The sequence below is a fragment of the Urocitellus parryii genome, chromosome 10 (assembly GCF_045843805.1).
Source record: "Urocitellus parryii isolate mUroPar1 chromosome 10, mUroPar1.hap1, whole genome shotgun sequence".
Classification (NCBI taxonomy): domain Eukaryota; kingdom Metazoa; phylum Chordata; class Mammalia; order Rodentia; family Sciuridae; genus Urocitellus; species Urocitellus parryii.
This window is the reverse complement of record NC_135540.1, coordinates 60,638,649-60,665,389: the sequence shown is the minus strand read 5'-3', so window position 1 is coordinate 60,665,389 and position 26,741 is coordinate 60,638,649. Positions and strand designations below refer to the sequence as shown.

Genomic DNA, 26,741 nt, shown 5'->3' with positions numbered 1-26,741 from the left:
AGAAAAATCCAGTGATATTATAGTTTGTAATATCCTTATCATACTTAGTTATTGTGTTCATGAATTTTTGCAGGTACTAGTGGGAGGGGACATGCACAGTTTTTGAAGTTTATAAAGGATTCAATCTTCATTTGCATGTTTCTCTCCAACAGGACAATTATTAGTCACAATTTCATCTATGTGAGATGTTACACTACGTTAAATTCTTATGACTGTAGAAATAAGTAGATTATACATGCTTTGATGAAATAGAATCTTCTTCAAACAGGAAAGTATTATGGTTTTGTAATGCAGAGAATCTTATTTCAGAAGTAAATCTCCAGATTAATCAGTGGAAAATAGTTTCTTAGAATGATGCACTGCATTTTATTTAGATTGTATGCATTTTAGTGAAATTGTTTCAAGTACCTCTGAACTTATTTAAATAAGAAAATACTTTTATAGTTTCAAGTTAAACGATTTTTAAACTTTTAAAAGTTGCAATATCTTACAGAACTAGGAATTGTTCACTACATTTGAACTTCTTTTTTTTCCTCAATTCAGTAGAGTATTCTTTATATATTCTAACTTTACTAAATTCTTACTTGATTTTATGATTTTGTTAGTTTTAAATGTCTTAAAAACTGTAGTTCAAATACCAGAGTATCTTCATCTAGTTTTACCTGAGTTCATATAAGGTAGATATACCTGTAAATTACGTACAGAAACTGGACTGTAGCTTTGCCAAACATTGGCGAATTAGCTTGAAGTTCACTTGAATCTTGAAACTTTTCTTCTTCCACACTTTCTTTTAAAATTAGTACAGTTTCTTGTGGTTGTTCCATAAGCCATTACCAAGATACAATTAGATTTTAATAGCATTTTACTACATGAAAGTTTTTTAAAATTATTGTAATCCACCTAAAAAGATACAAAATAGAATAAAATAAAACAGAATTGGCTTGTTTTAAACATAAAAGTCATTGAATAACTAGACAGAAAAAAAAACAGAATCCCTTATATCTATTATAAGAGATGAAATCACTAGAGTCATATAAATTGTACTAAAATGAAGGCATATCAGTTAGAAAGGAGTTGGTTTATTTTCTTTGCTAATTGGTATATTTATTATCTAAGGCAGGATTTTTCAGACTATGAGAGTAATGGGTTAGAGGTCCCACAGTGACGCCTCCAACAGCCCCACTAATTATTTGTGCTTCTATGTGACAAAGACATTACAGAATAATATGTTTTATATGACCTTAATTTTAACTTCCCTACATTAAAGCCATTACCTATGGCTTTTCCCCCAGTACTCCAAAAACTATATATATATATATATATATATATATATATATATATATATATATATATATATATATATTTTACTTCATTGTCCACTTTCATCATCAACATGTTCTCATTTTCAAATTACTACATTAAGTGTTTAATCCTTCTATATACCTTTGATTTCTGCCTTTGTCTCATAGAAGAAAACTGGAGCCCTGTTTAAAACTAACTCCCCAGTTAGTTTTTATTTCAACAAATTCATTAAAGAAAAAACATACAGTGATGATTCACTGTAAATTGGTGACTTTTCACTGTTAAAAGATGCTTCGTTCTGCTTGATCATTGTAGACAAGTATCCTAACATAGGGGTCTATCAAAAAAATTGGCTTATGTGTAACCTTAGATGTACTCAAAGTCTTTCCTGGCAGGAGTATAGTTTTGAGTTCTTGAATAAAAATATTTTCAATTTCCTAATCACTTCTTCCGACACTTTATCAACTAGAGGAGGTATCTGTGGCCCCAAAATCTAATAGGTTTATTTTTTTCCACTTTCTCTTTCATAACAACATTTTTTCAACTTGCAAAAGGTACACACTATTTCATACCAACCTAATTTTTACCCTGTTGTAGGATAATCACCTGTGGGTTGCAAATTATAGTTTCAAAATGTTGGTCTCAAAAGAATGTACTGACTCTAAATATCAGGTAACAAATTCTGTTTTGAGTCCAGTGGTTCTAATAAGTGCTTTCAGCAAAAATAATTGAATAACTTTAATCACGAATTGAGAGAAAAACAGTGACCATGAAGAAATCCTTTTTTTACATTCAAAAAATTTATATTGCTCTCCCCCATAACTGATTCCACTCAATTTACTGCATAAGAAAATATCAAATGTGACTTATGTATGGGAATCTTTTGTTCATACTCTCACAGGGCAAAAAGTACCAACTTGAGATTTTATAATGAGTTCTATTTCCTTTTTTCCTAAAAATTTCCAAGCCTGTACTGAGTTGGCACTATCACTAGTGTAGCGTTTGATCAAAATTCAAATCATTTTGCAAACTGTGAAAAGAAATTAAATTAGTGAACATAAAATAGTGTATTTGAAATGAACCTCATGGGAAATTTGAATAAGGATTTTTTTCAATGAGTGTATGTTCTCATTGATGACTTTGACTTATTTTAGAAATGGACAAGTTCAGCATCATTTTTTATAAATGTTAATTCTATTTTTTTACATAATTAAGTAATTTGGAATGAAAGTTATCTTTTACCTGCCTCTAAATTAGATGTTAAAAAAATCCATGTAACAATGTCTTGTTTTTTTAAAAAAAATGTATCTTTAAAGATCTACCAGCTAAAAAGTTATCAAGTGCTTCTACAATTTTCTTTCAGGCAAAAAATTAATAACATCTTGTTCTACAGTAGGATGCTTACGCAGTCATTACAGCCTGTTCATTGAGTTTCAGGAAATATCTCAAAAAGGTTTTTCCACACTTATCAGATAACTATTTATTTGCATATTTGTGTTTCATGGAATGGTACCTAATTTAAACTTAAACAACACTCAGGATTGAGAAAAACTATTGTTAATTTTACTATCATTTGAGGATGATAAAAAATTGTAGTTATGTAAATAATGATATAGATACAGAGATAAGTATCTATCTGTGAAGGGGGCGTAAGTAATTTCTTCAACATGCCTGCCATTAAACCTAGTTAGCATGCACATTCTTTACTGTCAAATCTACTAACTCAATCTTTCTCCTGTCATACAGTCTATTCTTATTATTAAATTTAAAACAATTTCAGCAATAGTATTACAGCTTCTCTTAAAAACATCATATTATTCTTTTCCAGTCAGTTTTGTCCATTGTATCTTGCAAATTCAGATGTCTTAGGAAATGTGCCAATTAAATGTAACAGATGAATATCACCAAGTGCTTAAGCTTTTAACTCCAGCTAAAGATGTATATTTAGATGGACTTTAAGATTATCTGAAATACATTTAAATATGTGAACAGGAAGTCATACTTTTAAAAAACATTTCTTAGTTATAGTTGGACACGGTATCTTTATTTTATTTATTTATTTTTATGTGGTGCTGAGGATCAAACCCAGTGCCTCACACCTGAGAGAAAAGTGCTCCACCATTGAGCTACAACCCCAGTCCAAAGAAAGTCAGATATTTTTAAGAGTTAATGTTTTATACTAATTTTATCTTTAATTTACTCTTATTTGAACTTATTCAAGTGCAGTGAATTCTTTGACAAACAAATCACACATAAAAGATATTTTAATAAACAATTGTCATTTCTACTACAGCCTTGTTGTTCAAATTTCTGACTAAAAATCTTTCTAGCATAAAATAAAACACAGACTTAGCAGTAATTGCTTGTAACCAGATCTCTCTCATTCTCTCTCAAACACACAAACACATCATAAATGGAATAATGAAAATCAGCTGTGTTTATAGTGCCTTGATTGATGGCTAGAGTAGGTTACCCTGAAATCAATATTATCATGTTATATTTTTCCGCTCTCCCATTCACCCTAGGAGGATTTTCACCTTGGGAAAATATTCTTCAGTAGAACTCGAGAAAGGTAAATGGTATGGCTTTCTTTTAATGAGCAAGAGAAGGACTACCAAGAATGTAGGCAAGCATAGATCTTTAGGAAAAAGGACATATGGAAAAGAAAGATATGGACAATTGCCTTTTCAAGTTGTCTTAGCTTGAGTTTACTAGAAGCAGAATCCTAAAAGAGTGTTTTTGTTCAGGATATTTATCGAGTGTTTATGAACAGGGCAATAGGGAAGCAGAATGGAAAACAGGTAAAAGCCAAGGAAGAAAAGAAACCCAGCTAGAAACTAGCTTCAGCCTTTTATGATGAGAAACTTCCTCAATTACTTCACAAACATTGGCCTGGAGTATGCCGAGAGGGCACAGAAGACAGCTTGTGATAACTGCCTGGATAATGAGGCTCCAGTCTGTCCTAGACTGTAGGTGACTCTCCAGACAATGGGACAGCTGGGGTGGAGTGAAAAACAGTGCTTCTTCAGTTGTGCATCTTCTGGCAAAATTGATCAAAGCAGGGGACCTACACATCCACGACAACCGTCCATGACCCTGATCCTTTGCCATTTCAATCACGTCTGATGATCATCCCTTCCCTCTCCCACATCAGTTTTCTCTTCTGCTAGGTAAGACCCATCTTATCGCCCTTTTTCTATTATTTACCCACCTTAAACTAAAACAACATAAAAGAAAACAAAAGCTCTGTAAGCAAGGAAAGCAAACCCATTTGAGGTACAGGCATCTCTTCTGTAAAACTGACTCAGTGCTCCTCCAAGCAAAAGAGTCTTCTGAGGGTGATAAGAAGGTCAGTTTCTCTACTTCTGCAGGGTCACACATTTAGTATAGCAGGATAGCCCTTGTGAGAGAGGGTCTGTGTATAGCCTCCATGCCTGAAAGCCTGTCCATTCTTTTCATAGATCATGCCTATGGAAACTACTAGAGAACTCTTTTGAAGTGAATTCCTCTAAAGGTATACATTTATTGCCATCAGTCTCCTAGGGATATCAAAAATGAATGTTTTTTTTTTTAATTGCCTGATCAGGGTATTTTTTTTTTTTGCATAAAATAGCCAGCATGGTTTTGAACTTAAAACCTACATGAAGATTTGCTTAAGTCCCAAATTCTTCCACCACCTAGGCAAATTTCCTAGTTTCCTTTCTTTTGTAATGTTTATTTCCCATGACCCATAGACTTAAGTTCCTTCAACCCTTACACTGAGAGTGTAAAAACCTGTGGTCTCATTTATGTGAGTTGCTCTTATAAGACATCATTTGAGTTTTTCTAGATGTAGAATTGACAAGTTTTGAGTTGCACATAATCATCTTCAGTATTAATGAAAAATCATTTTACAAATTGATTATTCCACTTTGTATTCCCACCAGGACACCAAAAATGTTCCCAAATGTTTCACATTGTTGCTAGTCCTTAACAGACCTTAACCCTTCCACATATCCTGGGTATAAAATGTTGGCCATTGCAATCCAATGTGAATCACCACTATTATTGATTTAGTATATTTTCCTATCTTTTCTGTATAAGCTATTTCTCTGAAATCTACCCAATCTTTTTTTAATCTCTTTAATTCATACATAATTATATTCTTGAGGTTTTAATATAACTCCTTCAATATCTGGCATTCATGGTGGTTTCAATCTGTAATTATTGTTGGATGTTTGGGGTTGTTTGGTTGATTGTGTGTTTTTTTTTTTTTTTTCCTTCTTGCTGGCTTTTATTTATGGTATCCTCTTCCTGTATAGGAAGAGGTTTGGTACATTTGGCCTCTTCCTGTATAGGTTTGGTACATTTGGTTTTGAAATTGATCTATGTAAATGTGTAATTCCAAAACTTGGGACTGTTTTTCACCACAGTGAATTTAAGTTTTATCCCAGAATGAGTAGTCCCAATTGACTTGGAATGATTTATCTTTTATCCTAGGCCTCTGTTTAATTGTAGAATCTCTAGCAGACATTCTCTGCTTAGCCTGGCTCCAAGACTTACTTTTTATCCCTGCATGACAACAACATGGGCATTTTCCCTAATGGTAAACACACTTGACCATACCCTTCCCTTTTCAGGTGCTTTCTCCTTATTGTTTTTTTCTCAGCTTACTGTTTATGTGTGCTTGGAGGTGGGGGGGTGTGACTGCTGAGGAATCAATTTTCTCTTTAGTGAGTGCAACAATGTGAAACATATAGGCCATCATAATTTATTCCAGATCTTTGTGCAGTAGTAATGGCAGGCTCTCAGCCTATCTAGCCTGTTGGAAGGATTAGTCCCTAACTATCTACTATTTGATTCTGCAGCTAAAGATACAATTCAATTTCTGCCCATGTTTTAAATAGTATCTTTCAAACTATGGAACATGAAAATAATTTAGTAGATCATAAACAGGAGGAAACAGACACATTAAATTATTAGTGTGAATTTGTTAAAATTATGGAAAGTATTAATGAGGCCTATAAAATATTTTCTGTAGTTATGATTAAAAAATATTTGAGTCACTGCTTTTAAGTTACTCTCAAGTCAGTTCTATAATATTCTGAGACCCTTCAAGCAGTAACATCTACCACTCTGAAATACCATAGCATTTTGATTATATTGTTCAAATAATGCTTTTGCAGTCAACTTTTTAATTATATCCCTTTGTTATTTCATTTATTCAATATTTATCTCATTATCAATGCCAAGCCGCCGTAAATATTTTTGGCATCTTATGTAGATCAGAATAACAAGCTTCAAGTTGCATGTTATTTTCTCCATTTTACAGAGGAGGGCACTGAGGTACCAAGAGACATTATGTAGCTTGTCTGCAATCACCTAGGTATGCATTGGCTGATTCAGGATCATAACTTCTGCCCTCCTATCTCTGAAAACCTATGTTCTTGTATACTTTATCATACCACTTTTGTATAACAGAGATTCTTGGATTTATTTTTGTAACTCTTAAACATATACTAATATTTCAATTATGACCATGATTGAGAGTCAAACTTTAAAGTATGTGTCTATTAATATTTTGTTTTTATTTTTTAAAGTTTTATCTTCATAACTATGATTTTTAACATAAATTTTAAAACTGATAGGACATTTGGGAATCTTTGTTGTCAGGGTTCAGACTGAGAGTAGGAACTATTTTTATATTCAAGCAGCATGTGTAGAGCTTAAACTAGCTGATGTTCATTTCCAATCTGTGCATCTAGGCATCCTGGGGCACACAGTAAACTTGCAGAAGCGCCACAAGGTCTATTCAATATCTGAAAGATATTGTAAAAGAAATACAGAGACATCTGTGAGACACCACCTACACTATTATTATTAAGTTTGGGGGCCTAAATGTATAATAAGGAAACTCTAAGACATTTATTTGGGTATTTTCATTCCATCAAATAAATTACTGAGACATTGAAATTACCATGAATGGCGAAAGTTTGGAAAGCACTGATATAGATAGAATCTGGAGCTAATGTCTCTGTTCAAATCACAGCTCTGCCTGTTTTAAAGATGCCCAGCACATGATGAGTAAAGCCGTTCAAAAACAAATAATAATAAGTGAACCATTCTATCTCCAGTTGGCATATAATGGACACTTGTCAAATGACCGATGACTGAATGAATAAATGACGGAATAAGTGCTTTCACAAAAAGCCATTGCTTCATAAGAAAGAAAAAATAACACCTGGTTTTTATTCTCAAGTTGCCTTCACAAATATCTGAGGGATGTAGTGTTTCCTGTTTAAAGGTTGAGAAAATTCAAACCTATAGGCAGGGACTCAGATATCTCATGTGTATGTAATGTGATGTGTCAAGAACAAATAAATGGGAGTACACTACATTCTGGCTATGATGATCAGTAACATTCTTGGAATGAAAAGGAGAAAGATATCAAAGCTTGTGATTAACTTCAAAACAAGATATTTAATCTTTTTTCTTTATATTCATATTTCAATGATACCATTTTATTCAGAGGTAATCCTTCCCAGAGAATGTCATTAGCTAGCCTGTCAGCTCACAGCTAACCAGAAATCACCTTGAACTGATTTGCATCACCCTTGTATTTAATACTGAGGATTTTAAAAACCTGTTTGAGTTTTTCGTCAATGAATTGGGGAATTACTTCTGGAAGGCTGAGGTAGCTTGAAAAATAATTACATCTTTTTTATATGCTATTTTCAATTAATAAAAATAATAACATGAAAAAGTGATTTGTTATTTATCTCATATTTTTTCTTTCAGCATAGTTTGTCTTTTCTATAAATTGAGAGTTGAATCTAGAGATTAAATCAGATTCATGTTCAATATTTAAGGAAAATTACTTCAAAAGGGGCTTGTCGGCTTCTGTAAGATCCAGCTGTCTTTGTGTGATATTAGCAGCTGTTAATGATCAACGCCTAAACCCATTAATTCATTAGGGTTTGTGAAACTATGTCATAATTCTTTCTCCATTCATTAGCTGCAATAAATCTATGAAAAGAAACTTCTCTACTATTAGGTTACTCGGTGCTATAGTTTATTAAAAAAGATGAAACAAATGCTGACTTATCTTTAGCGGCTAGTTTTCAAAATGCAGTTCTGGTTGACTTGCATCCTCCAACTGTGGACAATTATTTTCCTTTTGTGTTTATTATCTTTATGAGATAATGAAAAATAGTCATATATTTAAATCCATTGAGAATTTATTGATTATTTAGGCATTATTGATGCTCAAATTATTTTGACTTCAACAGAAGAAACCTGTTTATTCTACTACAAATTACAAAATGTTCCAAGTTCATCTTATAATTTTGTGGCCTAGGACTGGATTTGGCTACTTTGTAAGGATCCTGGCTCCTGCTTCAAGGCATGGCATTTCGTGGCCACAAACTATGCTGTAGGGGATGCTCATGGGTCCCTGTGAAATATACTATTAATATTAGTGTTGCTTCTTTTTCACCGGAACCGCCATCTTCCAGTAATTTGCCAAAATGATGAACACATAAGGAAAGAGGAGAGGAACCCGGTATATGTTTTCTAGGCCTTTTAGAAAACATGGAGTTATTCCTTTGGCCACATACATGCGAATCTACAAGAAGGGTGATATTGTAGACATCGAGGGAATGGGTACTGTTCAAAAAGGAATGCCCCACAAATGTTATCATGGCAAAACTGGGAGAGTCTACAGTGTTACCCAGCATGCTGTTGGCATTGTTGTGAATAAGCAAGTTAAGGGCAAGATTCTTGGCAAGAGAATTAATGTGCGTAGTGAGCATATTAAGCACTCTAAGAGCCGAAACAGCTTCCTGGAACGTGTGAAGGAAAATGATCAGAAAAAGAAGGAAGCCAAAGAGAAAGGTACCTGGGTTCAGCTGAAGCGCCCGCCTGCGCCTCCCCGCCCCAGAGAAGCACATTTTGTGAAAACAAATGGAAAGGAGCCTGAACTGCTGGAGCCTATTCCCTATGAATTCATGACATAATAAATGTAAAAAAAAATTAAAATTAAAATTAAAAAAATAAAGGCCCGTGTACTATAAAAATGATTTTTTTTAATTGAAAAAAAACTATTAGTGTCACTCTTGGTCCTTTCATCTCAAACAGGAACAATTATTTTTGTGTTTCACACTTATATCTCCTTTCTCCCATGCTGAGAGATCTCAGTTGTACTAGGGACAAGTACGAGCTTGCATGAGTTATTTGTCAAAGCTCCATGATACCAACATCACTTGATTAGAATAACCATGTCAGTGTGATTACTGTAAGAACACAAATTCTATTCTAATTCTTATTGTTTTATATGTTACATATGTAGGTACAGAGAAGTTATTTTGTTTCAAAGGCCTTAGATGTTCCATTCCTATGTGATTGTAAATATGTGATTATGTCAATTGGATACACACTTGTGTTCCTTTATAATTTTGATTTTTTAATATTTATAGATTGCTCTCAAAAATCAATATAAAAATTTATTTATTTAAATTTTTTTCTATATTTTAGATTTATATTATGTGGAATTCATTATGCCATATTTGTATATGTACTTAATTTGATCCATCTCATTCATCAGTACCTTCTCTTTCCCTTTCTCCTTCTAATCAGCTTTCTCTATTCTACATATTTCCCTTCTATAATAATAATAATTTTATCAATAGATGATAACCACATATATTAGAGATATTTACTCTGGTATATATGTATTTGTAGAAAGCATAATTTGAAAGATTTCATTCCCCAATACTTTCCCATGCCCTCTCCTCTTCCCTCTCTTGATTTCCTTCCTCTAGCCTATTGGTCTCCCTTCTAAAAAAATGGATTTCTAAAAAATTATGTAAAATACGTGTATGTTTCTAAAGAAATATCCAACAAACCAGGAATAGTCATTGACAGCTTGCTTTTATTTCTGCCTTCCATTTTATTGCATCAATCTCATTATAGGTAACTTTTTCGAAACTGCTTCTTCTGACTTATTGTTCTACATTTTAGAACATAAATACATGTATATATTTACATATTGGTTACATATAACATAATGGGATTTGGCAAATAAGCAATTTGTATATTTCTCAGTGTCACTGAAAACATTATACAAATGTTGGTGTATGTTTACATATGGAGGGATGGATGTGTTATTACACATTGCATACTTTTTTCTACATTGATTTTTTTCCTCTAGAAGATAGTGATCCATAGTAATACAGAGAGACAACTAGCATGTGTTAGATTTAGCTTTGTAAGACAGCATCAATATTATTTCTACTAATAAATGAGTTATTCTATTTGCACATATTTATGTAATTTCTATAAATTGAGTCTTGTCAAATCATGAACATAGGTGTGCATGCATGCACAGACACACACACACACACACACACACACACTTTTAATCAATGCATTTGTTCCCTTTTCACTTCTTGCTGAATTTGTATTCTACTACTCACAGGTTTTTTTTCCTCACTAAATTTTCTTCCTGTAGAATCTGTTCACTCTGGATGTAGTAACTCTCAGTTATTTCTAGGATTCATATACCCAAATCTTTGTGCACTATAAACTTTACAGTGAATCCCTTTGACTCACTTGTGAAATGAAATACAGGTAAAATTATTTCCAGCTACAGTAGTTCTTGTAAAGTTGGCTGACACTCAGTGACTTGGTGTTCTTTTCTAGGGGACTCACACCCCCTGAAGCTTTCCCTTATTTCTCTTCCTACAGATGCTGAAACTGCCTGAGTCTTTTACTGAGGGAACTTTGATCCTGTCTACACATTTTGTGGTGTTCACTTATGTGCTCATTCTCTTACTTGAATTTTAAATGTGACCCATGATTTTTAGTTTCTCTAAACTAATTACCGTTAATTTATGGGAATTTTAAAAAGGAGTACTGTTGCCACCAGAATGTCAGGATAATTTTTTTATAACTTAATGTTTAAAGGGGAAAATAAAATCACCTGCTAACACACATGCTTAACAGGGTTTGAAAATAAATAACCACAAGTCATTTATGATAATATAATATTGATATTAGAGGTGTGGTCCCTTGGATATTTTAATTTGTTGAATGTGTGATTTAATGAATGGGTGTTAAGCCAGGGGTTTCCCTGGCTCTCCTTTACTGCAGAAGATCAGGGAGATTTGGGCTTCTCACTGTCTTTGATGGCATTCATCACTCCTTCTTTTGCCAGGAGAGTTCTCTTTTTCCATATTCTTACCCTTTTCCCCAGCCTTCCTCTGTCTCTATAGTTAAGAACAAATCTAATTGTAATGATTTTCCTAGCCAATAACTCTATAAAGATACTAAGGCGAGGCAATAACAAACATGGGAAAGTTGGAAAGGTTATTGGACTTTGTAAAATTTATTGCTGCCTTGCCTGTTTATAGTTTCTCAGTCCCCTATGAGATGGTAATTGAAAATCCAGTTTGACTTCTTTCATTCACTCAACAAATAGCAATTGAAAAGGGGTTGCATATCAGCCACTCTACTTGATTCTAGACTCACTAAATGTTAGTCTATTTTAGGTACATGAGGTTTTGAGTTCTGATTTTATCTTCACTTGCTGATTTCAGCTTCTGATGCAACTGAAGTCAAAACATTAACACAGAAAAACTCACCTGTGAACTTACCTCAGATGTTTCATTTGATGACTTATTTACTCCACCAGGTCATTCTCTCCTTCTCTAGTTGCTCTCTTCACATATTCCTCCCTACCCTGAATTTATTTCTTCTAAAGTATTCATAGGCTACTGAAGTAGGTGTGATATTGATCGGTTTTGTTGTTGAATATCTAAATCAATGATGATGACTCAGACTGACACTGATCAGAATTATGAGGATCCTAACTTTGGCCTTCAGCTATTTAAAGAGAGTTCTTCAAATCATTTTTTAAAATTCATTCTGAAAATATTTTTCAAGCATGTACAGTGTTCCAGATACTAAATTTATGCCCAGAGTTACACTAAAAAAAAGCCTCTGATCACAGAGAACATTCCAAAGAGAAAGGCATATACATACAGATGTAGATGCACACACACATAACAGGATAGCAAGAAAAATTAACACAATTCCACACTGCTGGACTGCATAAAGAAATCTTAAAAGATAAAATGATATCTTTTAGAGTTTGCTTTAGATTTATGGATTCAAATTCTGATCCACAAATTAGCAGTCATGAATACAATTCAAAATTCACCTCATGTGTGACAACACAAATTAGTAATCATATTCCAATTATAAATCCATCTATAATCTCTGTCATCCCTGTTGGTACATTTTTTTTTCATTGACCTTGACTTAACTTCTTTTGACGGCATTTCCTTGGATCACTACATTTTAGTGATTTTCTGTTACAGATTACGTTCTCTTCTCTATCATTTTCCCGTGTGGAAGGAACATTAATGACTACTATCCTTACAAAGGAGAAGCAGCCCTGAAATCACAGTGTTATTGATATTAATCAAACAATTCTATTCCTCTTCTCATGAAAATTCTTGTAACACAAACATTCTTTCTCTTCTTCCCCCATCTTCCCCTTTCTCTCTTAAAACACAGTACAGTTTATCAAGAGAAATAATATATAAAAGTTGTTTCCTATTATTATTTTATTTAACTTTTACTTTTTCTTTTACCTATATTATTGCTGATGAAAAATTATCAATATGAAAATAAACAATTATGAAGGGTATCATATAATTGCATTCCCTATTGAATACCAGTGTCATGTTTGAGAATTTTCTTACTATCTAAAACCATTTCATCTTAACATATTTACATATAAGACCATCTTTAGATGTCAAGCACTTAGGAGGTAAATTACTCGTATACTATTAAGTGCTGTCTATACTGATTCTCTAAAGTTAGAAATGATACACACTAGACAAAAACCCAGGGTAGAATGTTGGTTTTGACATCTGTCTATTATGTAACCTTGGAAATGTTATTAACCTTCTTTTGCAAAATATTTCCTTAGGAAAGATTCTTTTATCAGTCTACTAAAATAGCTACATGAAATTCTTTATTTTAAAATACTTTATAAATCATACTTACTTGCTATTGATAGTTTTCCTTCCTCATGTATTTATACTGGTTTGATTATAGTAAACATATATATGCATACTTATAATTACTTTGCTTAAATTACATAAAATATAACTTTATATTAAATATATATTAACAACTAAATTACTATATTAAACATGAATAATTTATAACTATAAAATATTATGACCTGGGATATTTTAATATTAAAATAATAGGCACCTGGCATTGCCAATATCTGCCACAGGAAAAGCTATATTAAGAAATATCATATAGTAAACAACTTAGAGAAAATTTTCTAAGCAGATGAAAATATCGTTCTCATTTGAGAAGTAAAATTTTTATAATAAAAACACAATTAACATTTAGTGTTAGTAATTTCTTATTTAATTAAGACTATTATGTCTTAATAAATAATCATAGAAAGAAATCTAATCACTTATTTGAATCTTTGTTTCCAAAGACAACTACTCAAAAGCTTACAGTTCCAATTATCTTGTCCTGCATAAGGTGGTAAAAGATAAATCCAAGTTATGCTCTCATTATCTTTCTGTATCCTTACTGGTAATGACATTTTCCATTGTAAGCAGAATTCTATAATTGACTTTCATAGAATGGATTAGATTTTTTTCACTAACACACTTATTATGCAACTGACAAAGGAGGCACTGGGCAGGGAATTATAAATCAACATGGTATTTCTATGGTCATATATAAGTGATATATTTGCATTATGTTTGGATAATCACATGCATACACCCATATGTGGTATACTCCTACTCCTTAACTAGAAGCTCAGAAGGAACAAATATAGAATGAAAATCAGCCAATTAAGGCCTTCATTATGTTCTCTTAAAGCTAAAAGTATGCTACTGTATTTTAAAGAATATGCATGACATCTATTTTAATATTTAAATTGAGTGGTGACTACAAATTATTTTCAAAATACATGACAATTGTTTTCTGCTTACCTCTTGTATAATTTCTACTTCCCCTTGTCCATACAATCCCTGCCTTTCATAGTGTTCTTTCTGTTCTATTCTTGAAGAACCAGCTTGTAACCTATGACCATGTTGACTTTGTCTATCTCTTCAACTATAGCCTTTAAGGTTTCATAATCCATAGCAACTGTTTTCTGTTCTGTTTCTTCACATAAAATTACTACCGGTTGAATTTTTTTTCTTATGTTACTTTAATTGTTTAAGTTATACACAATCTTATTTCTACCACAAATTTGAATGTTCTTAAATACTATCATTTAACAGGATGATGTTAACTCTATGATAAACAAATGAAAGCTTCAAGTAGCTAAAATGACAAGATAATGATTTACAATTTTACTGTTTTCTGCAACTGAAAGTAGTAGAATTTGGGAATATTAAAAGTTAAAACCATTGATCATTGATGCTCCCTATGTTTGAGAATAAAATTGCGCAGTTTTATAACTGCTAGCTCATGTTTCAAAATAGCTAGAAGAAAGCATTGAGTATGTTCTCACCACAGAGAAATGAGAAATGTTACAATTGATGGATATGCTAATTGCCCTAATTTGATAATTACACAACATATGGATAAGTCTAAACTTCCTACCATACCCCATAAACGTGTACAATTATTGTGTCAATTAAAAATGAAATAAAACTTAGAAAAGTAAATATTGTTTTTATATTTTATCCCAGATTAGGGCATTTTTTAGAAGTAGCAGACTTTTGAATTCTGAGTTTTTTTTTCTATATAATATTACTACCTGAACACTTCAAATATGATTCAAAATGTTGAAAAGATTTAGTAATTGTTACATAATATTGTAACACTATTTTAATCTTCACCCCATTGCTAAGTGAGTCATTCCTACCAGAGGGTTGTGGGTACAGCCAAACACAAAGAGCTGGATTGCAATTTGTTGGTCAAATTCACTCAGAGTTTGAGGAAAGGAAAACATTATAAAACACACAGAGCCATTTATTTTAGATTTACACTCAAAAGCAGAGTAAAAATCCAGTTGATGTGCATATTTGGGGAAGAAACAAGGTGGTATAATTTAAATAATAAAGGCATGAAAAACAGGGGTAGTGGGAAAGAAGAAGGAGGAGGAAGAGAATAAGAAGAAAGTGGCAGAAGGAGGAGGAAGAGGAGGAGGAGGTGGTGGTGGAGGGGGAGGAGGAGGAGGAGGAGGAGGAGGAGGAGGAGGAGGAGGAGGAGGAGGAGAAATTATCATGTAGTATAATACAAAAGAACAGAAAAAAGTACTAGGAATTGTGAAAAGATAACCATCAGACTTTCTAGTGCCCCTGGTTCCTGTTGGAGAAATTGTGTGAGTGATTTTATGGATTGTCAGGAGACTGAAACCTGACACTCAAGAATCCGCAGGAACTGTGCCAATAATAAGGTCCCTATAATAAGAAGGTTTTAGAGGTAGGGATCTCCTCCTCTAGAGGACAGTGACGAGGGCACTTTTGATTCTGCCACTGGAGGCCCTTCCTATTTCACCATATATCAAAGCAGCACACAATATTGAGTCTCAACTTCAGGATCAAAATTTAATTAATATTTAAATATCAGAGCACAATTAATTTAATATTAAGCTTTTAAGTTGTTCACAGTTGTCAAAATTTTTAAGCAATTCATCAACCAACATATTGAGAATAATCTTATTTTCTAATTTAAATAAATCCTAAACTGGTGCTTTGAAATTATATTTCTTATTATATATGAAACATAATTTTTAAATGCTTTTTAAGTGTTATTCAAATGCTATACACACACAAAAAAAAAATCTGATGAAACAACCTGCTGCAGGTAGTTTTTTTTTTTTAATGCAGCTTTTCAACACTATGTTCTCTAATGAGTATTATCATTTAATACATGACAAATGTCAATCCTAACTGATGAATAAATTCTGTATTATTAAAAAAATTGATTTGGGGGAAGAAAAATCAAAAGAGAGTTCCTACTCCACACAATGAATCAAATAATAGGTAGATTAAAATGTTGAATATTAAAAATAAGAACACAAAAGAAAACATTGTAATCAACATGATGAAGAAATAGTTTTTCAAAATCAAAGATATATTTATCTATTCAAAATGGCAAAATTTTGCATTAAGAATAAAGTTAGTTGACATTAGGATCCTTAAAACTTCTATGTATAAATTGACAAAGGTAATATTATGAAAAAAATTAAATTTTATAATAAATGGCAGAAAGATTTGAAAAAGATAGGTAACACTTTGCTAGTAATCAAGGAAATACAAATTGACAGGAAACATTTGCTTACAACATTAACAGTATTTATAGAGGCAAGAATTATGCAAGTTGTTGAGGAAAACATCAAGAAAGTAGTCTAGCAAATATTCAGCACTGGAGATTAACCACAATTTCACTGAAAAACTAAATCTGAAGCAAGATAAGAAAACAATAAGTGTAATACATGCTATTCTTTTCTACTCACATTTTTTTTCAGACTGTACCTTGTGAGCATTTTGATTTTTAACTGGAGAATTAATTTTTCCCTGCAGATTGGGAAGCAAATTACATACCTTAGAGCAAGAAAAACTTTGTTGAATTCCAGACCATTATAAATATTTACATATATATTCACATAGTCTATAAAGTCACTATATAGTTTCAAAATCTATTTGAAAATTTCCAAGGATGGGGAGCTCAACATTTTATAATAGATGGGACTCCATTCGTTATTTTATCTTGAGTCTTCTATTACAAGTATTCCTAATTCTGCTTTCTGGAGATAGCAAAGTTAATTTCTGATGTTCCTGGTCTTCAGCCCTAACCTTAAGTCCTCTTTAGGAAAACAAATATAACAAAATGTGCTATGCAACATTTTCTGTTTTGTTGAGGACTCCAGGCATTAAAGGATAAAATTCTCTAAAGAGTGAGTGTCCGATGACAGGTGGACCATTAGGCCCTTTCTTATTTCTAGGTTGTAAACTGAAAGAGAAAAATCTAAGGAGATACTAGAAAGCAGGATACATCAGAGATGGGATGAAGACATTGTAAGAGAAAGGATTAATTAAGCTGGTCACATTGGCTGCAGTTGTTTAACCAGCCCTTACAGGATATGATATCATGCTTTCTTAATATTCTTGTAGCTCTTTTCTGAATTACCCACCCTTTCTAAGTGAAAACATGAAACCTACTATTTACCTCATGTAGCATTGTTCTTACAGAAACATGACCTGGTTTTATATTCATACCTAATGACATATTATTCATTTTCTCTTACACCCATTTTTAAAATATTGAGATCTTTCCAAACAACTAAATTTATTTATTTATGTACCTCTCTTTAAAAATGCTGATGTGATTACTTTCAACTGTATGAATAGAATTCTATTTTATCACCTTCTTACCTTTTTGAATTGATGTTTTGGCCAGAATCCCTGACCATGGGATAAAAATAAAATGTTCCAATTTTAGTGTTTTTCCCAGAGTCTGACTTGCCTGCTTGAATTTCCTTCCTTCTTTATTCCATAATGCAGGATACTGTGACCTATAGTTTCTGACTAACTGACATTGAAAGTAAGTATTTTTGTGTAGGTCAGCATAAACTCAAACTACCCCGTTTCTTTTGTCACTTCTTCTTCTGTGTAAGACCATCATCTGAAAATACCATTAAGAATTTATTAGATGTTCAGCATTAACAGAATAAAACTTATGATTCTGATCACATCATATTTTGTACTTTAATATTATAATTTGTGTTAGGAAAATGTTCCTGATATTTTCTGGCTGACCAGTAATTCCTAATGGATGTCTACAAATGTGTCACTTCCATTTTTTTCTCTCCATATGTAAGTATTCAAAGTACTTGTCTTCAGTATTCTGGTATTGAATTTTCACACAAAAATATAGCTACATTATTGTCTCTTTTCATTGCATAAAATAAAGCAGTAATAACAAAAACAAATACAATAAGGTAAAATGTATTTTTTCAGTTATTTTTAAGAGAAAAAAATTAAGCATACTTTGTGCTCTTTTATCCCTGGTTTATCACAAAATCATTCTCCACTCCCAACTACAGATTTTCCACTACATTTCTTGCAATGTTCATTTGTGAACTAACTTTCCTACACTTTCAACCTTTCCACGGAATGCCTTTCCCTTAACTTGCCTTTGTTGAAAACTGAATCTCTAAGGGACACCATTTTCTCTATAGACCTTTCTATAACTAAATGTATCCAGCCCAATAGGTAAATTCAGCATTCTTCTAATTGCTTACTGCTGCTCCAAATATTACTGGTCTTTTACTATGCACATTTGGTTGTTCCCATTCCTAATTTGAGCATCTGTCTGATTGGCCACATGGACCTCCACCTATTTCTTTGTCGCCTAAAATTCCAAATCATACCACAGAACTTTAATTTCTCTCACAGTTTTCCCCTATCCCAATTCCCATTTTTACCCTAGACACCGACTTACAAGTCAACTTCAAAGTAGAACCTGGACCAGCCTCTTTAGAATTACATTGGAAGATAACAGTTTCCCAATTCTAAATTAAATGGGTTTTAAATGTGCATGTTTAGCCTTCCTGGTTATTCTTATTCTTAAATATGTTCAAGAACCATTACCTTAAGCTCTCAGTTCTCTTAGAATATGAATTCTACTACGTTCATCTCCTCTCTCCTACTGCCTGCATTTAGAGCCCTCGATCTCAGTGAGAGATTCCATCCACCTACTCTCTGACTTAAAGTCTTTTTCCCACCTTGCTTTTCTAAACCATCTCTTAATATCTTTCTACCTTTTATGATATGTGTCATAGAGATTTTTAGTCATAGTTAATTTTTAGTCTTGCTGCTATCTGAATGTGTCTCTGTTTTACTCAGCTTTTGCTTTGCTGTGACCTAAATACCTGACAAGATCAACTTAGAACAGAAAAAGTTTATTTGGGGTTCATAGTTTCCAAGGTCTCAGTTCATGGTGGCCAACTCCAGTGCTCTGGGCCTAAGGCGAGGCAGCACATCATGCAGAATGGGCCTTGCAGAGGAAAGCCACTTCCCTCACTGCAGCAAGGAAGGAGGTGGGAGAAGAGACTCCAGGGAAGACGATCTGATTCAGAGCTTGCTCCCAGTGACCCACCTTCTTCAGCCACACCCCACCTGCCTATAGTTATCACCCAGTCAATTCACTGAAACTAAAGTGACTGATTATATTATGGCTCTTACAAGCTGATCATTTTCTCTTGAAATATTCCTTCATTAACAGGAGCTTTGGGGACCACCTCATATCCAAATCATAAGATTCTGTCCCTGACCTGCAAAACTTCACATTAATTTCACAATGCAAAATGCATTTAGTCCATCTCCAAGTGTTCTACAGTCCCAACAGTTTTAGCATTGCCTAAGTCCCAGAATTCTGTAAGATTCAAGGCAAAATATTGGCTGTGAGTCTCTATAAAAGTCAAAAGCACATTACATATATCCAACATACCATGGCACAGAGTAAATATTTCCATTCTGAAATGGAGTAATAGGAGCAAAGACAAGATGGAGGGGGCCAAAGCAAGATTGAAACCCAGCAGTGCAAACAGTTCCCCTAACCCCACATACAGTATCTAGGACATAGCTGTGAGATATGTTCTTCAAAGGGCTTAGTCAGTTCTGCCCCTTTGCCCTTGTTGGTTTCAGGGTGCACGGTCTTGCCTTTGGCTTTGACCTCCGCACAGTGAGGAGCTTTTCTCTACAGATAGTACAGGTAACTGTCATCTCTTAATTCCCTGGGTTTCCATTCCAGCTTCAGCTTCACCTTTGCAGGTTCTCACATTGCCCTCTCAGAGGCAGCCCACAGGGATTCTAATCCTGTTCCACTTTGCTTGACATCACAGGCCTTCCTTTGAATTCTTGGTGGAAGCCTCCATGACCCCTTAACTTTAGCATCCTGTATTCTTGCAAAACCAGTACCACGTGGATAAAGCCAACGTCTGCTGCCAGATTGCACAAGAGTTGGGCCCCCTGGAAACATGACTGCATTTGTAATGCCAGATTCGTGGGACCCCAGTAGACCTTCAGGAGCCGAATCCGATGCAATCACACAAGAGTCTTTATTGCAAGCTCAAGCCTGGACTCACAACTGTTCCCGACTCAGCGGTCCCAGGGAGTGAGTCCCTGTCATTTGTCCAGTGAGATTTTATAGGTTTGGGGGGTACTTTCTATGTGTCACAACATCACACAGCAAATCATTCCACACCGCGGGGAAGTCAAACAACACCTCTTAACATTGATTAGCACAATCACTGGCGGGAACAAGTTGGGTAAAGGTGATTGGTTAGTACAAGAGGGGAATTACTTTGAACTGATTGATTTAGGCCACGAGGGGTGTATATGCTAAACTACATGTTTTCCCAACATGTTACCAACCACCATAAAATACTGGGGGTCATCTGGCATCCCCAGTATTTTCCCTGTCTCATGCTGATTGGTGGTTGCTAGGGGGTTGCTGTGGGTCCTCACCTAGCCTGAGTCAGGGACACCTGGCGCCACAGATCTCTCCTGTTATTTGCAGACAAACAACTCTGCAGGGTGGGTATGTGCTTACGAGTGCTCTGTGGGTTTTTCCAAGGACAAGGGTCAGGCCCCCTTCCTTGGACAGGCTTTGCTCTGAGGTAGAGGCTGGCTTCTCAAAAATGGAGTCACATCAGTTTCTCATATTGTCCCGGGTGCCTTCATGGCTCATCATGGTGAAATAACATTTTAGGCAGCTAAGCAGAGCACCTCCCCAGTCATCTTTTTTTTAGAATTTTTTCTTCTGGAGCCTGTGGTGGGTGTAGTCTCCCAAATTCCTGTGATGTTCTCCGGGCATCTTTCTTATTGTCACTAGGCAAAGTAGTTAGCATCTCTTTAGGGGTCTGTAATCCCTTCAACAAATACACATTCACTTTTCTGGCCAAAACACAAGTTTTTAAAACACTTTAGCTCTGCTTTCTGATCTCATTTCTTGACTAAAAACTACCAGCTATGTCCATGCCACTGAGAGAATACTGTGCTATCTTGAAATTTCCTCCACCAGATAATTTATTCGTTACTTTTAAATGCAACCTCACACACAGTCTCAAAAAATGGGAAAAATGTAGGCAAGTTCTTTGCTGAAATATAATATGGTGGCTGCCAGTTCCGAAAGAGCTCTCATTTCCCTCAAGAGCACAATCTCCATTTCTATTAGCATTCCAATAGTTCCCATCAGAATCACCCATTAAACTCTGCTTACAGTAGGCAAAGTGTTTCCAGCTAGCATCTCTAAACTTCAAAATTCTTCCTGCAAACCAGCACCCAAGGCTTTGGAACCACATGGTCAGGTTAGTCATGAAAATGTCCCATTTCTTGGTACCAGCTTCTGTTTTAGTCAGCATTTACATCACTGGGGCCAAAATCCCCAACAAGAACAATTTAGAGCAGGAAATGTTTGTTTGAGGCTCACAGTTTCAGAGGTCTCAGTCACTGATGGCCTACTCCATTGCCCTGATCCCAAGATGAGGCAGTTTATCATGGAAAATGGGCCTGGGGGAGAGGAAAGCAGGAGGCAGGGGAAAGGGCCACAGGGAAGATGAAACCTTCAAGGACACAGCCCTAGTGACCCCCTTCTTCCAGCCACAGCCTCTCTGCCCCCAGTTACTGCCCATTCAGTTCATTCAAACTGACAGTTTAGGTTATGGTTCTTATAATCTAATCATTTCCCCTCTGAATATTCCTGCATTAGCAGGAGCTTTGGGGGACACCTCATATCCAAACTATAACAGTCCCCTAAAATTCATGTCTTGGAAACTTAATCCCCAATGTGACTTTGGGGAGAGGTGGGACTAATGGAAGAGGGTAAAAAGGGCTTGTGAGCTCAGTTTTTCACTCCTGTCATGTGAACTCACAGAAAAAAGACGTCCTCACCAGATGCCTGGTGCTTTATCATGGGCTGTCCAGCATCCAGAACTGTGTTAAAAAAAAAAAAAAAATTCTGGTTTTCATAGATCACCTGTTCATCTTGTCTTAGGAATTCTGTTACAGCCGGGGAAAAAAGAAGAAGAAGAAGCATCAAGACACTGTTAGAGTTTGGAACTAAAAAGTTCCCCAGAAGCCATAGTGCTTGCCTATGGTTCTATTGGGAGCTAATGGAAACTTCCAGATGTAAGGCCAGATTGGAGGAAGTAGGTTCCTGGTGGCATGTCCTTGAAGATTGTCCCTTGTTTCCAGCCAATTTCTCTCTCTTTCTCTCATTTCTCAGTCACAATGAGATGAATACCTTTGCAGTACCACAAAGTTTGCATCATGATGTTCTGTCTTGCCAGAGGCCCATAGTGATGAGACCAAGTTACCATGGGTTGAATCCTTTGAAACAATGAACCCAAATAAATCTTTTCCCTTTAAGTTGATTTTCTCAGGTATTTTGTCACAGTGACAGAAACCTGGCAAATATAGACATCACTTTTTCTTTTACCGTGCGTGTGTGTGTGTGTGTGTACCAATGTGCACAATCAAATTAATACGACAATCTGTGGTGTCTACTGTTATAAATAAGTAAATAAGCTATTCTAACATAATCACAGGACTCTGAAAGTGGGAGAAGAATATTGTGGCTTTGTAGTATATTTACTTAAGATTCTACTCATTTATTTTTCTTAAAGATTACATAATTATACTTTATTATTTCCTTGTATCATATGAAGAAAATAAAGGCCACATAGATGATATCTCTTAGCATAATATTTCCCAAACATTAAATATATCTAAATATGATTATATCTTTGTGTTTTCTTCTAAAATATAAAAGGAGGATGCACCATTTTCCTGTTCAAAACAAACTCTTCAACTGTATTCTTAATCCCATCTCTGTCTCCTCTGGAATTTTTTTCTACTAACATGTATCTCTTGCTCCTGTGTTTTGAGCCTACTCTATGGGATTCTTGGTCATAACCTACTAATATGCTCAATGCTTTTCTACCATAAAAGCCCGTCTTTATCCAAACATTGCTTTCTGGTTGTAGCTAATTCTTTTATTTTCTTCCTTATTAACACTTCCTTAAATAGTAACATATTCTTGATTTTAATACTGCCTTTCATTGTATTTTATGCTGGATAACTTATATGCGTGATACAGATCCACACTGCCCTATACAAATTACATCAATGAACTATCTGGTAAGATAACTTCCAATTAGGTTTTGGCAATGGGAAATACATATAGAAGAATTGCCCAGGGAAAGTGAGATAAAGATGTCTGCTTCCCTGTAGGGTTGCTGTCCTTGAATTTGCTGCCCTGGAAATATCTTGAAAGAATTTCTTACCTCTCTCAGGTGACCCTCACTGTGCAGAATTATTCTTCTTCCAGTTCTAGTAAACATTCCTTCCTTGTGACCTCAGGTTTATAAGTGTAACAAAGCCCTGCTTCTGGGCCCTATGCTACTGTATTACCCTTTGTGGGTTTTACATTCCCTGCCCTCATTTTTGTAAATCATCCTTTTATTAAATTCTCCTTCGGTTATCCTCATTTTAGTTTGGCATGTTTCCTGTGAGGATCATAACAAATACGATGCTGAAGTCTCACTCACCCAAGGTCGTCTGGCTTCCACCACATTTTTGTAATAAAACTGTTTTTGCTAAGTGCTCCAAGTTCTTCCTAATTCCTATTCCCAATTAGTCCTTTACATATCTTATTATAGTGACATTAAATATCACTTCATCTAGTGACACTTTCCTGAAACTTGCTGTTTTCACAAATTAGACATGTAGCAGTCTTCTTGTTTCATGATATCTTCTTATCTCTTTCTTTGATTATTTTTTATTATTATCATATTTTAATATTTCCTCCTAAAATGTTACTTTCTCTGCTCCAGTAAAGACCATTGCAGTTTTTATTCTAAATTTTCATATTTGTGAGTCTGTTCAGTAGACCAGAGTTTCAACAATTACTTACAGACTAAAGGATTCCAAAGTTCTGTTTGTGCAAACTATTCTTCCCTGAGATTTAGATTTAATAATACTAAACTACCTATTATTTTAGGCACCATTCCCTAGCAATTCTTGTCCAAAATTTACCTAAAACTCTATGACTCAGGAATGGCATTATTGTTATTATTATTATGGTTTAGTATGCATAATGTAAGTATATATAATATAAGTGTAGGTTGGCTTACGAGACCAGAAGCTGATAGTCCACAATGGCCGTCTGCAGGCTGGAGTGCTGGAAGAACAGTAGCTTTGCAGTCCAAGAGGATAAAGCCCCAAAATAAGAGGGACCAAGAGTGCTACCCTCGTAGAAGACTGATGGCTTCTGGAGAATCACTGTCTGAGTCTGCTTTGGAAGAATGAAGGACTGAGAGTCTGATATCCTCAGACAATTTCACCAGCAATCAACAACCTGTGAAAGAAGAATAGAGTTTGCATCTGCGGCTACTTCCTTGTTCTTCCAATTTTTATATCATCCAAACTATCATCCTATTGGTAGGTGCTGCCCACACTTAGGTAGGGTCTCCATTTCAGTTGGCTATCCCTTATGCCAATCATTCTTACACACACCTTCATGGACACACCCATAATCCTCTTAAACCTTGCCATCTTTTAATCCAATCAAGTTGACAATTCAAATTAAGTGTTACAAGTGGCTAACCAAAAGAATTGAAAGGGAAATAGAGTTTTATTATTCTAGAACTACATAAAGGACTATTTTAGGAAAAAAGCACTCTAACACTTAATAACATGAATGGTAAAACACAAATATTATTTTTTAAGACAACAATACCAGTTCAATGGTAATATTAGAATAAGTGACACCATAATGGAAAGGAATAAGCCCTTCAGGAATAGTTTAACCTATAGATATTTTTGTAGAATTTTTAAAGCTCTCATCAATTATGTCATATCATATAAGCATAAACCTTGAATAAACATTTGTTTTTATTTTTAATTTGGATTAATATGTTTGAAAGTAAGAATTTCAAACAGCTCTTTAAATCATATCTCTGTACACTAAACACTATTTCAGCACTGATGAATAATTACAAACCACAGATATATGAACCCTAGAAATGCAATACCTTCTTTTCATGTGGTAGCAAGCTAATGGTATTTTATGGAATAATTCTTTGATTACAGACATTATGAAGAACAATGACAGAGATGGAATCATACTTATAAGTTTGAATTCTCCCTTAAGGAATTCAATTCCTCCCTGTCAGGAACTCCCAATAATATTCTTTAAAGTTTGTATTTGAGTATATATTTCATTTCCTTGTGTTTGCAAGAAAAATATTATCAGAAAATAATATACTCTGGTGCCTCAAAATCAGACATTCTCCAAGTGAGGCATTGAGCTAACAAACAGGATCAGACCATCAAATCAGGCTAACATGAGTCTTAGTCGGTGTTCTCACAGTAACACTTACCAAATAACATCAAGGGTGCTGGAAATCAGGAGGCTCAGAGGAAGCAGAGAATGTTTTAGGCTCTCAAGGCTGATCCCAGCTTGCATTGAGGCACTCTGCCCAATCTGATGACATCCCAAAGGAAGACTGATGAGATTTCTAACACAGTGGGGACAATCTAACTATGAAACTTGTTCATTTTGTAACCTGAGGCTTTCCTAGCTCACATGCCATTCTGCAGGAGGTCAGTTCTCACACATGCTAGTTCTAATTAAAATAGGTAATCTTCAGCCAGGGCTTCCTCATTCTCAGGGCCTAAGAAGGTCTCTCTTCTTTCTGGCAAATCTAATCAGTTTATTTACCAGGAGATCCATGTGGCAAGATTAGACTAGGTCACCTGGATTCTGAATTTTTTTTCTTCCTTCTTACTTTCTTTTTTTCCTAGTAATGTAGATTGAACCCAGGGCATTTACACATACCAGGCTAGCACTCTACCCTGATCTACACACCCAGCTCAAAATTCTGAACTCAATGGCATCTTTATTGTTATTTGTGTTATTGCTGTTGTTGGTTGTTTGATTGATTTTTGAGACAGAGTTTCACTGAGTTACCCAGATGGGCCTTCAACTTGCATTCCTCCTACCTAAGTATCTCAAGTAGCTGCAGTTCCAGGAAAGAGCCACAGTGCCTGGCCTTTTCATTTTAGTTGGTTTGCCCTTGGTAAATGGATCATAGATCACCTGCTTTAATTTCACATAAATCTGAAAAGGAATTTACAGTTTCATGAATTAAAAAAATCCTCATATTTTGTTTTGAGGATAAATTTAAGAAAGTCATTAAGCAAAGTTAGCAATTTGCTAAGAATTACATATTTGACATAAATGTGTCAAAAGACATATTTTAAAATAAGTAAAGTCTAAGTATTACACAGGAGAGGAGTCTTTCAAGAGCCTGTGTTGTCATTTCTGTCAATGTAGGACTCCGGAGAAGTGGTAGGTGAGAACAAGAATTAGACTGGTTAAAGGAATATTTACAC

At 34.6% G+C, this 26,741-nt stretch overlaps 1 protein-coding gene and 1 pseudogene across 1 annotated transcript in view; both read left to right on the top strand.

The window, feature by feature from the left end:
* Window positions 1–26,741, top strand: part of Ndst4 (N-deacetylase and N-sulfotransferase 4) — a 226,577-nt gene that overhangs the window by 27,268 nt on the left and 172,568 nt on the right. The gene's annotated exons all lie outside the window — the stretch shown is intronic.
* On the top strand, window positions 8,808–9,296 carry LOC113183397 (large ribosomal subunit protein eL21 pseudogene; annotated as a pseudogene).